The sequence below is a fragment of the Myxocyprinus asiaticus genome, chromosome 10, assembly GCF_019703515.2.
Source record: "Myxocyprinus asiaticus isolate MX2 ecotype Aquarium Trade chromosome 10, UBuf_Myxa_2, whole genome shotgun sequence".
NCBI lineage: Eukaryota > Metazoa > Chordata > Actinopteri > Cypriniformes > Catostomidae > Myxocyprinus > Myxocyprinus asiaticus.
This window is the reverse complement of record NC_059353.1, coordinates 36,136,345-36,149,611: the sequence shown is the minus strand read 5'-3', so window position 1 is coordinate 36,149,611 and position 13,267 is coordinate 36,136,345. Positions and strand designations below refer to the sequence as shown.

The following is a 13,267-nucleotide window of genomic DNA, read 5'->3' as shown; positions in this document are numbered from 1 at the left end:
TTTGTCCTATAAATGTAGACTTAAACTTTTGTCACCTCCGAAATGTGCTAGGCAGAGATTATTTTCTAATTTGAAAGGGGGTGTGTTGAACCACCATCGGTTTAAACCATTACAACACTTCCCAGTCTCCCCTACAATACAGTACAAATAGCAGCAGTGTGTTATGCAGAAGGCTCTTTTCCACACTTAAACTGTCTTAGAATGACCTCCAGCCTTGACAAGTCTCTGTCACAGTTCACTGATGAGCTCAGGGGAGCCTGGATCAGGAAGAAGCCAGGATCAGTCCCTTCTGCCTCTGGCTTCACATCTTATTACACTAGAGTTTAGCTAGAGTTTGTCTATGGATCAAGTCAAACACTATATCCATTCCTTGCCTCTTGAGATTTACTCTGTACCAGCTGTCAGAGCTAACAGCAAACTGTCAACATGCAATGTATACTGAGGAGCCCACAGCAGTGCTTGCTTAATACTAAAACGCATCCTCATTTGGTTTTAATAGCTAGTCCTTCATTGTTCTGTTAACCTCAGTGGAAAAATGTTAACTGCAAATAATTATTTTGATCTACGCAAGTTCAGATGAATCCTTGGGTTTTGGGTTCACGCTGTAGTTACCAGGAAGTCTTCCTTAAAGGTGCACTTTGTCTTTTATTTTATTTTTTTTTTATTTTTTTTTTATTATATATATGTTCACCTTTTTGCTATATTGGAAGCACTACAGCTACAAATTATGTTTTACTTTGAATTTCATTTTTTATTTTTTACACCTGTACAGTCATCTCTGATCAGTTGATTGCAACACTCCAAAAAAGTTGATGGGTGATTTAAGACTAATAACAATGAGTTTAAGGTGATGTGAAACAGGATGTTAAACCGGTGAGGCAATTGTGTCATCATTCTGTATAAGGAGCCTCCAAAAACAGCCTAGTCCTTTTAAGAGCAAGGATCGTTCAAGACTTGTCAATTTGCCAAGAGATGCTTCTGCAAATAATCCCTTTTTATTTTAAAACCATGTTCCCCCAAAGACAAATTGGAAGGATTTGTGGCATTTCACCCTCTACAGTGCACAATATAAACTCGGCAAACAAAAATGAAACATCCCTTTTTCAGGATACTGTATTTTAAATAATTTTTTGTAAAATTCCAAATAACTTTACAGATCTTTATTGTAAAGGGTTTAAACAGTTTTCCATGCTTGTTCCATGAACCATAAACAATTAATGAACATGCACCTGTGGAACGGTCATTAAGACACTAAAATCTTACAGATGGTAGGCAATTAAGGTCACAGTTATAAAAACTTAGGACACTAAAGAGACCTTTCTACTGACTCTGGGAAAAACACCAAAAGAAAGATGCCCAGGGTCCCTGCTCATCTGCGTGAACGTGCCTTAGGCATGCTGCATGGAGGCATGAGGACTGCAGATGTGGCCAGGGCAATAAATTGCAATGTCCGTATTGTGAGTCTGTACCTTCTCTGGACCAGACAGGACTGGCAAAAAGTGCTCTTCACTGATGAGTCGCGGTTTTGGGTGATGGTCAGACTCGCGTTTATCGTCATAGGAATGAGCATTACACCGAGGCCTGTACTCTGGAGCGGGATCGATTTGGAGGCGGAGGGTCCGTCATAATCTGGGGCGGTGTGTCGCAGTATCATTGCCTGCAATGACAGCAAGCTCAGTCCAATCTCAACGCTGTGTGTTAGACCTCCTCCCTCATATGGTACCCTTCCTGCAGCCTCATCCTGACATGACCCTCCAGCATGACAATGCCACCAGCCATATTGCTCATTCTGTGCATGATTTCCTGCAAGACGGGAATGTCAGTGTTCTGCCATGGCCAGTGAAGAGCCTGGATCTCAATCCCATTGAGCATGTCTGGGACCTGTTGGATTGGAGGATGAGGGCTAGGGCCATTCCCCCCCCAGAAATGTCCAGGAACTTGCAAGTGCCTTTGTGGAAGAGTGGGGTAACATCTCACAGCAAGAACTGGCAAATCTGGTGCAGTACATGAGATGCACTGCAGTATTTTAATGCAGCTGGTGGCCACACCAGATACTGACTGTTCCTTTTGATTTTGACCTTCCTTTTGTTCAGGGACACACTATTCCATTTCTGTTGGTCACATCTGTGAAACTTGTTTGTCTTTGTTCATACAAATATTTACACATGTTAAGTTTGCTGAAAATAAAAGCAGTTAAAAGGGCTGCTGAGTTACCAGATTCAAGGAATCTGGTCAAATCTCGGTGCGTAAAGGGCAAGATGAAAACCACTTCTGTATGCGCATGATCTATGATCCCTCTGACATCACCGTCTTAAACATCATTCATCTGTAATGAACATGGACATGGGATTACTTTATTATGCAAAGCAGAAGCCCTACATCAACACTGTCCAGAAGCGCTGCTGACGACTCTGGTCTCAGTCTCATCTTGGAAAGTAGAACAGTGGAACACCTTTTTTTTTTTCCTCTCCACATTTCAAGAAGTTTTTGGAAAAACACAGCCATCATGTTGTACGGGCCAAGACGGAAAAGGACCATCCAAGTTGTTATTAGCATCCGGTCCAAAAGCCAGTGTCTGTATGGGCCAGGGGTGTGTCGGTGCCCATGGGTTACACTCACATCTGTGAGAACACAATGAATGCAGACATATGTAAGGTTTTGGAGCAACATTTACTGCCATCCAGCATCTTTTCCAGAGATGTCCCTGCATTTTCCAACAAGACAACTTCAAACCGCATACTGCTCTGATTACAAATACATGGCTGTGTGAGTATAAAGTGGGTGCTAGATTGGCCTCCCTGCAGTCCTGACCATCTCCAATTGAGAATGTGTGGCGCATCATGAAGCACACCATACAGCAATGAAGACCCCTTACAATTGTACAGCAAAAGACCTATATAATGGATTAATGGGGGGAAATTCCACTTTCTAAACTTGTCTTTAATGCCCAAATGCTTAAGTGTTATTAGAACAAATGTTTCACATTGGAAAACATTCGACTGTCCCAACTTTTTTGGAGCGTGTTGCAATCATCTGATTTGAAAATACTGTGCATTTTTAAAAAAATTCACAGGTTAAAACATGTGTAGTTAGTGCTTTCATTATACAGTAGCAAAGGGTGAATTTAACTTACAAATCACTCGTCATTTATTAGCATTTTTCATACTGTCCCAATGTGCGTGCGCGCGTGCGCATATGAAACTAATGTTGTTGCTTCCCAATTTTATTCTTAAAAGTAGAATTGCACATTTCTCACCCAAGTATTGCACTTATGTTCCAATACAAAAACTTTTTGGATAAAAAGAATGCAATTTAAACATTTATTTAGCAAATTGCTTGTAGCGTTTAGAAATTTTGCTGCTTTTGGTTATTTTGCTGCTTTTGGTTTGAATGTTTTTCATCATGCCAAATGACATGTTCAGTAATTAGTAGGGGTGCACCGATCTAAATCGGCTGATATTCGTCTTAAATCCGTGATCAGCCGAACTTTTTGGCAGTACGCAGGGAATCACAGATACACTCTGTTCCTCTAATGAATTAGCACTTGCTTTGCCCTTGAAGCATGACAGAGTGGCTTTTAGAGGGCGAGTTGTTGGCAATTCTAAGCACACAAATTTAGACAATTAGACATTTATGTAATTCACATGAATATGCTGTTTTGTCTTTAAAAATGAGTAAGAATTGCACATGTATATTAAGTTGCCCATTTTCTAGTAATTGGTAATTCTGACTCGCTGCACAGTGAGAAGGAAGTCAATCAAACATGTGCATTCTAGCAGGTGCTCTCAATATTTCATCAGTCACTCATCTCCGTGCTGTTCTGGATCCCAATTTAAATCAGATTAAATCAGAATGTTGGTCACAATACCACTAACCGAACCATTTAACCTTCAATAACGGCACCGTGTCTTCACGTGTTTGCTTAATTAGTGATATGTTACAACGCATTGCATACGGTATCTGATACCCACAGTTGTCTTTTGATATCAGTAATGAGTATGAGCATTGTCATCTCTCCAGTGCATTTAAAGCATTTTAGTTTTCCAATGTTGGAGCCAGTTGTACGTCTTGACAGTGGTGAAGCATACAAAAGATCTACAAACGGCTTGCAAACAATCATGCTTCTGCATGTCACATGCAAGTTGTATGACAACCTATTGCAACTGCTTGATAAAGCATTGTTCACATCTGGCCTATCTCAAAGTAATTACATATCAACTTGAGATGAATACTTCCATTTGTTAACCACAAAGCACGATGCACTTTTCTCAAAACACATACTGTCTTTTCGATATCGAACAGTCCTCTCCCTGTTACCAACAGAACAACTGGAAGAGTGTCCCTAAACTAAAGTGTTTGCGCACCACTTTGCAATCCATTGTCTACATTGCACGGTTGCATGGTGACCAGCACTGCAAATATGATTGAAAGACTATGTCCATGAGCGCACTTTCGATCGAGAGTTAATGAGCTTTTCTTAGACTAGAGGTCAATGGAGAAAGTTTACTAACTGCAATTCACTGTGGTCAATTACTGCACTACCAATCATGGTTTGAGGTGTTTTGCTTATGTGGTTATCCTCAAAGATGTCACAACTAGTCTGTTGTACACCTCTGAAATATGCGATTTCATGTTCTGATTTGATGTGGTCACACTATCATTTACCCTTGTCTTGATATAACTGACTTTCTGTACTGATCTCAACATCACCATGAATATTAACACTTCATAAGTGGTATTGCTTCCATGTCTCCTTTCTAATGGAAAGGTCTGAACCTCAGTAGTACAACACATTCTGTTATGATGTAAAGTAGGAATGATTAAACTTTTCACATCCTTATGTTTTGTTTAAACCGTTGTCTTCAAGTTTAAGATGGCAGTTATAGGAAAGTGTGCTATTACTATCTTAAGCTTGTATGATATTTACTATGGAAAGCTTGATCGCCGTCTAAGCTAATGTCAAGACCTTGCATTGCTAATATCAGTTCAAATAATTCAAATCAAATCAGACTCTCTGAAATTGGTGCTTGGAACTCAGTCTAATGATTGTAAATGTATACAGGTTGAATTATCTGCTGTGAGTAGGTATATTACAGCAATTTGTCCAGTCATGTCTTAACCTTCATGAAGAGAAGTTATTTCCTTTTCATGTTCCACTGAAAAACTGTTATCAATGTGAGTGTAATTTAATATTCATGTAACCTACCAAGACAAGTTATCAGGCTTCATCAACAAACCTGATATCAAACAAAAACAATCAACAAATGCAGAAGATTGTTTTATCACAATTTCAAAGTCATGATATCTACAGTGGTCACAGCAGAGATCAGTTTTCTCAGTGCTGATACCATAGTAGAAACACTTATTACAACATACAGTTGCAATTAAAGACTAGATCCAGCCCTACAGAAAAACACCATCCTTTCTCATTTAAAACGAGTAACAAATTTAACATTACTTATAATTGCACCTTTTTATTTTACGATATCAGCCAGGTTCTGATGGATGGCATGACATCTTCTGCTAAAAGCATTTTTCTTGTGGAAGTGTTTTGGCAAAGCAGTGGATGTAATCTAGTCTTCCAGTGATCCCCACTGTGGATATCGGGGTAAACATCTGCTGATTATCACATCGGGCCACTTCACTGTTCTTGATATCAAGTGTTTAGGACTATAACCTACTCGCTTAATATCTGATTAGCTAAAAATCTCCAAATTGTTAATTTTAAATACTATTTTATTTTTTTCTTTTAAATCTACAACAGGCCAACTGTCAGTGGATGCGTCGCCAGAAAAAGGTAAGCATAATTTGTATTTCACAATGGTTTGTCAATCTGTCATCGAATATCACTTTAGATTTGAGTTGTTGTTTTTTTTTTACAAAATTTCAAAGCGGGAATGTTTATAATTTTAAATGGGTCTTGTCTAGAAGGGATCTCTCTATCGTCAAGTTCTTGAATGTGCGCATTGTTATGATGCTTCCACCTGTTTTTTTTTTTTTTAAGCTCTGATATCGGCGAATTAATGATGGAGAGCATTGAAGTCTTCAATATCAAATTATCACAGAGTGACTGTTTGCACTAGGTGTAAATACCTGCCACAAAGTGGAGCTATTTGCACTAATAGTCTGGTAGAAGAAAATAAATTAGACAAACTGGTCCATGAGTGTTACTCCCATGGCTTCGTGTGTTAAGGCAGTGTGGATTTGATTATTATTTTTTTTTTTTTTTTTTTCATGCGGATGATCTGGGTTCTAATCCACCTTTTTGACCCAGTTTCCCTGTCCTATTTCCAATGTCAGGACGTGCACCATACTGAGTAGGTTTTATACACAAGGTGAATAGATGTTAACATCACTTTCTCAAAGACCGTTTTAATTTTATTGGCAACTTGTGGAATTTTATGAACTAATGTTTATAGAGGTGCAAATGAGCATGACAAAGGTAGAAGTCTAGAGTTATCTTTGCAATATTAAAATTGTCTCGCAACAATAACGTACATTTTCAATACATTGTCATCTGCTGTACCTATAAATTGTGCTGGGAACAGTTGGTGTCTTGTGTGTTACCTAAAGGATTAAATTTGATGGTAGGAGTAGGACTGGTAATAGTTTGTCATCTGTGCATATTTCTCTATTTCAGAGACGCATGCAGTGTGTTACCCCTGTTTTATTTTTCATGCTTCAGAAGTGGATAGTTTTAAGACTATAATATTTTTTGCATTGTTACAACTTCTCTGCATTTGTTGTGCATTGTCTTTGTGGTAAATCCACCCCAAAGAGGCTCAAATATTGACGGCAGTATTTCAAGTTACGGTTTAATATACTGTAGGGTAAAATACAACCTGTTATTTCTGTACAATTCTAGAATTTACATTTCGTAAGACTTGATTTTATTATGGAATGACTGTTGAAACTGTTTCACTGTGATTTGATGCCTTTTCTTTTAACTTTTAGGGAGGAACTCAACCGTGCCACAGCACATCACTGAATGGTAAAGGCTTTCTTGTCATTGATTTTACAATTTTCCACTTTTGTATCTTACCAGAGGGGACTTTGCAAATGCATAGATGAAGCATACATGTTGCATACCAAAAAAACATATCAATGAAAATAAATGTTGCCTGTACTCTTACTGATGGACATGAATTGCTCCAGAAGAAGGAAGGGAAGAAAAAAAAAAAAAACATTTTGTAAGCCTGCTGATCATTAACCCTTAAAAGGGCAAAAAATGTATGAAAACCAATTATAACTACACAATTATATTCTTACACATTACAGGCTAATATTTTTTTTTTTTTTTTAAACTGCTTTTCTTGACAATTTTGCATCATGTTGCCTATTTTTCATGAAAACAAAATGTAAAAGGTAGGAACATTTGCTGTGAAGTCACTTTACATTAAGCTTGTGAATTGATGCCATAGTTTTAATACAAAGTCACAACCTTAGTATTTGCAAGGACTCTTCAGTCATTTTCACAGAAATTAGGCCAACTTACTCATTGCTCCTTGCTTCAGCCTCTTTAAATGCTGTTTTAAAAAAAATTGTAGGCATCAAGAGTATTTGGAATAATCCTGTGACCAGATAAGATGTGATCCTGACGTGGGTAATATGGCAATGTTTGGACTGCATTTTTTTTTATTTATTTATTTATTTATTTTTTATTGCAGGTTTCCTGTTTTTCTGTGAGCCCCAGTTGAAGATGGAGAACTAACAGATGTTCTCAACCTATGCCAGCCTGGACAGATGTCTATTCCAGTCCTACCTACACCAACTTTTTCTGCTTTTACGGATGACTGTCTACTTGCAGGTTCTCTTCAAAATTAATGTATGCAAATAACTAAAACTGCATATTGCAAGAGCAAATAACTTGATTCAGTTGCAGAGAATCCTGTAAGTTAAAGGGATGGTTCACCAAAAAAACTCACCCTCATGCCATCCTGGATGTGTATGTGTCATGACCTCGGTCTGACAGCTCTCTCCTTTCTGTTGTCTGTTAATGTAGTGTTTGTCTGTCTTGTGTTTGAGCGCATGGCTCTTGGATTTTCTGTCTGCCTTAACCCTGACTGCTTAGTCATCGTCATGTTGATTTGTCTGCACCTGTTCCTCATGTGTTTGGTTCTATATATTGTGTCCTCTTTCCTCTTGTGTTTTGTATCATTTTATGAGATTTGTGAGTGGTCCATATGTTCGTCAGTTCCAGTCCTGTTTCCTCTCCCTTGTGAGTTTTGTGTTGCCTGTTTGTTTAATAAAAGTATATTTTCACTCATTCCTGTGCTTGGGTCCTTTTTTCCTACTTATGTACTGTGACTGACTGAAAGATTCAACCACAAATGGACCCAGTTGGAATGTGTGTGTGGGGGGTGTGTGTGTGTTTATTTATTTATTTATTTTTTTGTCACCGGTTCGCCAAAGAGCAACTAAAGCTGAAAAGCTCTTTGGTCTCCGTTAAGGGGACCAGCCAATGAGGGAGTATTTGCTGGAGTTTCTAGCATTGGCCTCAGGTTTGGGCTTCAACCAGGAATGCCTCATTGATCTCTTTGTGGCAGGCCTGGTTGAACCCATCAAGTCTTGTATTCTTGTTGGGGGTGAAGAGGGAAGTCTTTCCAAGACCATAAAACTGGCTTAAATGCGTTTTATTTCATCTCCACCTGTGTCACGGAGGGCTCTCTTCATCCCAGCCTGAGGACTGCAATGCCCCCTCACCGACGGTGACTGCTGCCACCCCTCTTCCTCCTCTGAGTGATGGGAAGAGACTGAGATCCACCCTCGAGTTTGTGGCTACCCGCTAGGTGGCGGCCGTTCCCACTGCAGTTCTTCCAACCATACAGAGGAGAAGGAATCTGAGTAAGGTGCCGGAGCCCCAGTCGCTGCCAGCGCGCACAGCCATTTGAGGCCATTTTCCCAGTTGCTGCCAACGCTCCCGGCCACTGAGGCTGTTCCCCAGTAGCTGCCAGCAGTGCTTACGATCGACCGGAGGAGGAGAACGAAGCAGAGTAAGGTGCCCGAGGCCCAATTACAGCCAACGTCCCTGGCCACGGAGGCCATTCCCCAGTCGCTGCTAGCGTTCCCGGCCACGGAGGCGATCCCAGTCACTGCCAATGTTCCAGACCATGGTGGCCGTCGACCAGACTGTCTGTCTGTTTTCCCCATGGTCATGGAGTCTCCAGTTCCCTGAGTCTGATGATGAGCCTGCCCAGTTCCACATGGCTATCGACAAGTCTGTTCCGTCCCCTGTGACTGACTATCCTGTCCAGTCCCTAGCGGCCATCGACCAGCCCTTTTGTTCAGACCAGAGGCCAGCACCCATCAGACACCAGCCACCAGTCTGTTCATTCCCCAGCGAGTGTCAATCACTCAGTCCTGTCCCTGGTGGTCGTCGACCATTCTGACCCAGTCCTGTCCTCTACGAATACCGACCAATCTGTCCAGTCCTATGTGGCCACTACTGATTTCACCAGCTGTTCAGTGGCTCAGACTTTACCTTGGTCTCTGGGTTCCCCTCTGGTTTGGCCTTGGCCTCTCAATCCATCCAGGCCTCCGGGTCCTCCTTTGGCCTCGACATGGCCTCCCCGGTCCTCTTACAGACTGCCCCAGACCATCCTCCTGGTCTCTCACACCCACCCTCCCTGGTCTGTCATCTGTCCTTCATCTCTTTTATTGTCACTCAACCATATGCACAAGTGCAACAGTGGGTGAAAGTCTTGGGTGCGGTTCCAAGCAACATAGCAGTATAAAAATTACAGTAAACCTCTTTACACAGCACAGTTTACACCTTGTTACACTAACACAATATACACCTAATAATATACAAGATACACAAGACCATATACAATTAAAAAGACACTGTACCATGACCTTGTCTGTCTGGTTTGGACGCCAAGAGGCATCCATTTTTGGGTGGGTGGGCTGCTCTTTTTGTTGTATGTTAATGTGTTTGTCTGTCTTGTGTCTGCGTGTATGGCTCATTGTTTTCTGTCTGCTATGCGCTCTCCTATCCCTGCCTGCTTATTTCCTCCTGCCACTCCTCGTTTAGTCCATGTTGATTGTCTGCACCTGTTCCTCATGTTTGGTTCTATATATTGTGCCCTCTTTCCTCTCGTGTTTATTGAATCATTTTGAGTTGTATGTTCCTGTCCTGTTTCTAGTCAGTCCTAGTAATTGTGTATTCTGGTTTTTATTTCCTCTCTCTCATGAGTTTTGTTGCCTGTTTGTTTCTAAGTATTTTATTTTCATTCATTCCTGCACTTGTACCTTGACAGTGTGACTTTTCTTTCTTTTGCAGAACAAACAATTTTTGTGAACCGTTACAGCTCTGTACATCCATATAATGCAAGTCAACAGGGTCCTAAACTTCAAAGCTAAAAAAAAAAACAAACGTATAAAGTAAGCATTAAAGTAATCCATTAGACTCCTCCAGTTGTTTAATCCAAGTCTTCAATAGTGATCCAATCAGTTTTGGGTGAGAACAGACAAAAAGAGAACTCCTTTTTCAGTGTACATCTTACCATTGCAGTCTCTAGGCAAGATCATGATTTCAAGCTCCATTACACTTCCTAGTGCTTGATGCATGCACAGAGCTAGATGATGCTAGAAAGTGTAATCAAACTCTAAATCATGATCGCCAAGGAGACTGCAGATGTCAATGTATAGTGAATAATATTATTATTATTATTATTATTATTATTATTATTATTTATTTTTTTTCTGTTATGACTCAAAACCACTTGGATCGCTTACAAAGATTTCGGAGCTACAAAAGTAATCCATAAAAGTGCATAAAAATCCTTGGTCACCATTAACTTGCACTGTATAGACCTACAGTGCTAAGATATTCTTCTAAAAAGTCTTCATTTTTGTTCTGCAGATGAGAGTGAAATTTCTGGGATGGTATGAGTGTGAGTAAATGATGAGGGAATTAATTTTTTGGGTGAACTATCCCTTTAAGAAAACCTTACAATATAATCGTAAGCATATTGTCACTAGGGGTTTGCTGAACTCGAGGCGTTTCTTGCAACCTACCTCTTGCCTTTTTAAAAAATGTTAATTGCAAAGGAAAATGTATCAATTATTTTATTCCAGCTTTTTTCAAAGGTCATATTTATAAAGTGCCTACTGCATGAGGGATGGTTAAAAACAAACATTTCGATAAGTTTTGCATTCCTTCAAATTAGCCATAGTAATATTGTAGTAAACAGTGTGGTAAATCTTTAACCATGGTATTTGAAAAGCATTAAACGATGGGTTCTCTAGTAAGGTTTAACAACAAGGTTTAATTTTCATATTGTTAAATTTATTTTTGGCAGTAACAATACTTTATGGTAGTAACCAGAGAAACCACAAAATTCTAGTTGTATTACCATACTTTTGTCCTTTTTTATTTCAATTGTTTTACTACAAATACCATTTGTACTTGTTACTGTACTAAAACCAGGGTTTTTTGAGGGAATGCAAAATATTTCTGGGGGAAAGAAATCCTCCCTCTCTGTCCTCTTAAGGGGCTCCATATGTTCCAAACCTGTATGTTATTCTTTCGTGAAACAAAAAGTAGATATTGCAGTGTTGAATTTTAAGTCAACCACTGACATTTATAGAATAAAAATGCAATGGAAAGTGACTGAGAATGTCAGTCCCTAATGTTCTGCTTCTGCCTTGTATCTCCTTTTGTGTTCCACAGAATAAAAATGTCTAAGGTTCAGAACAACATGAGGGTGTGTGTATATCATGACAGTTTAATTTGATGGATGAGCTAACTCTTAAAAATCTGTCAAATTGACACTTTTAAATTAGCCTAATTTATTATACACACAGCATTGCGTGACTTTCACAGTATATTTTACAGCAGTTTTCTGCAATATTTAAAATTAAGACCACTGTATACTGTGACTTCACAGTGAACAGAACCAAGAAATAATTAATGTAGCAGTGCTGTGAAGTAGAACCGCAATGATCATCTTTGTTTAAATAAAAAATAAAAAAAAACTGTTTTTGCAGTGCATCTGTTTGTGAACGCATCAGTGGGAAGGCATTTTTCTATAATTGGTTAAGGCCTAAGATTTAAACACAATAGAAAAATTTAACTTCAAAAAAATTATGTATTTGTTAATGTATATTTTGTATAAATAAAACAATGACTAACTTAATGTGATGTGTTTAATAAAGAGTAAATAGGCTGATGTATTCAAAGTATTTGGGGTTTAAAAAACATAAGTAGAAAATATGTTGATTGTATAATGTTGTTTCACCCAACTGAAATCAACATTGTTTCAACGTCAGGTAAGAAAACCAATTGGATCGATTTTTATGTTAGTTTTCAATAACCTGAACAACGTAGATTATAGCTGAGACCAAGTGGGACAGCAAGGAGCTAGTGCTACTTTTGGATGTTCGTTGAGCTGGGTGTGTCAATTAAACACAAGCAGGAGAAGGGATAAACTGAAAGATTTAATTCAAACATGTGTAGGCAATATTTGCAGAAATGGAGAGCCAGGATGATGTTGAGCACAACATTGAATTCTTTTATACAATGCTGAGTGCTGGGGCAGAATTCTCTAACTAGTGTCTCTTTACACACTTACAGAGATGAGCTTGTATATGTAAATGTGGTTTGGGTGTGGTCTGAAAGAATATTTCAGTAAACATCTGCCTTTCCTCTCTACCCCCACAATAATATCTGCATAAGCAATACAACACAAATGTAAATATGAAACCACTGACTCTTCACAATAACGTCATGAGGTAGTTAGATAACAATGCAGACATCTTAAACACTTATCAGCATGAACAGTCTCCAGAACAGCATACATTACAGCAACATTCAAGGACTTGTGTAATTATAAAAACGGCATATATAAAATAAACTTCAGGGCTGTTAGTATCAATATCAATGTCCACTGGCTGAAGAACAGGACATTAGATCACTTATAGGAGACCTTGAGAATGTTACTCAAATAACTGTCAATAGTGACTATCACTTTCTTTCTGGACGCACACAACTTTAGACACTCTTGAAAACTCAATGACAGTCACAGGGTAAAGAAGCTTAATACTCTTGTTAATCGTGACTGAATTTGCCAAGATCGCTCAGACGGAACACACAGAACAGCTGTTAATGATCATTGACTCAATGCACAGAGCAATCTAACTTACTTCCATCTAAACAGAGCTCACTGTCAGAATAAAAGTCCGCTGGACTGTGCGAATGTGTGAAATAAACAGTGACAAATTATCATCATTAAAGGAGCCTTTTACACATAGATTCAACGTGACT

At 39.0% G+C, this 13,267-nt stretch overlaps 1 pseudogene; it reads left to right on the top strand.

Moving 5' to 3' along the window:
• The window catches only part of LOC127447591 (zona pellucida sperm-binding protein 4-like), a 44,911-nt pseudogene extending 36,122 nt beyond the window's left edge, over positions 1-8,789 (top strand).
• Positions 8,790-13,267: the final 4,478 nt, after the last annotated feature.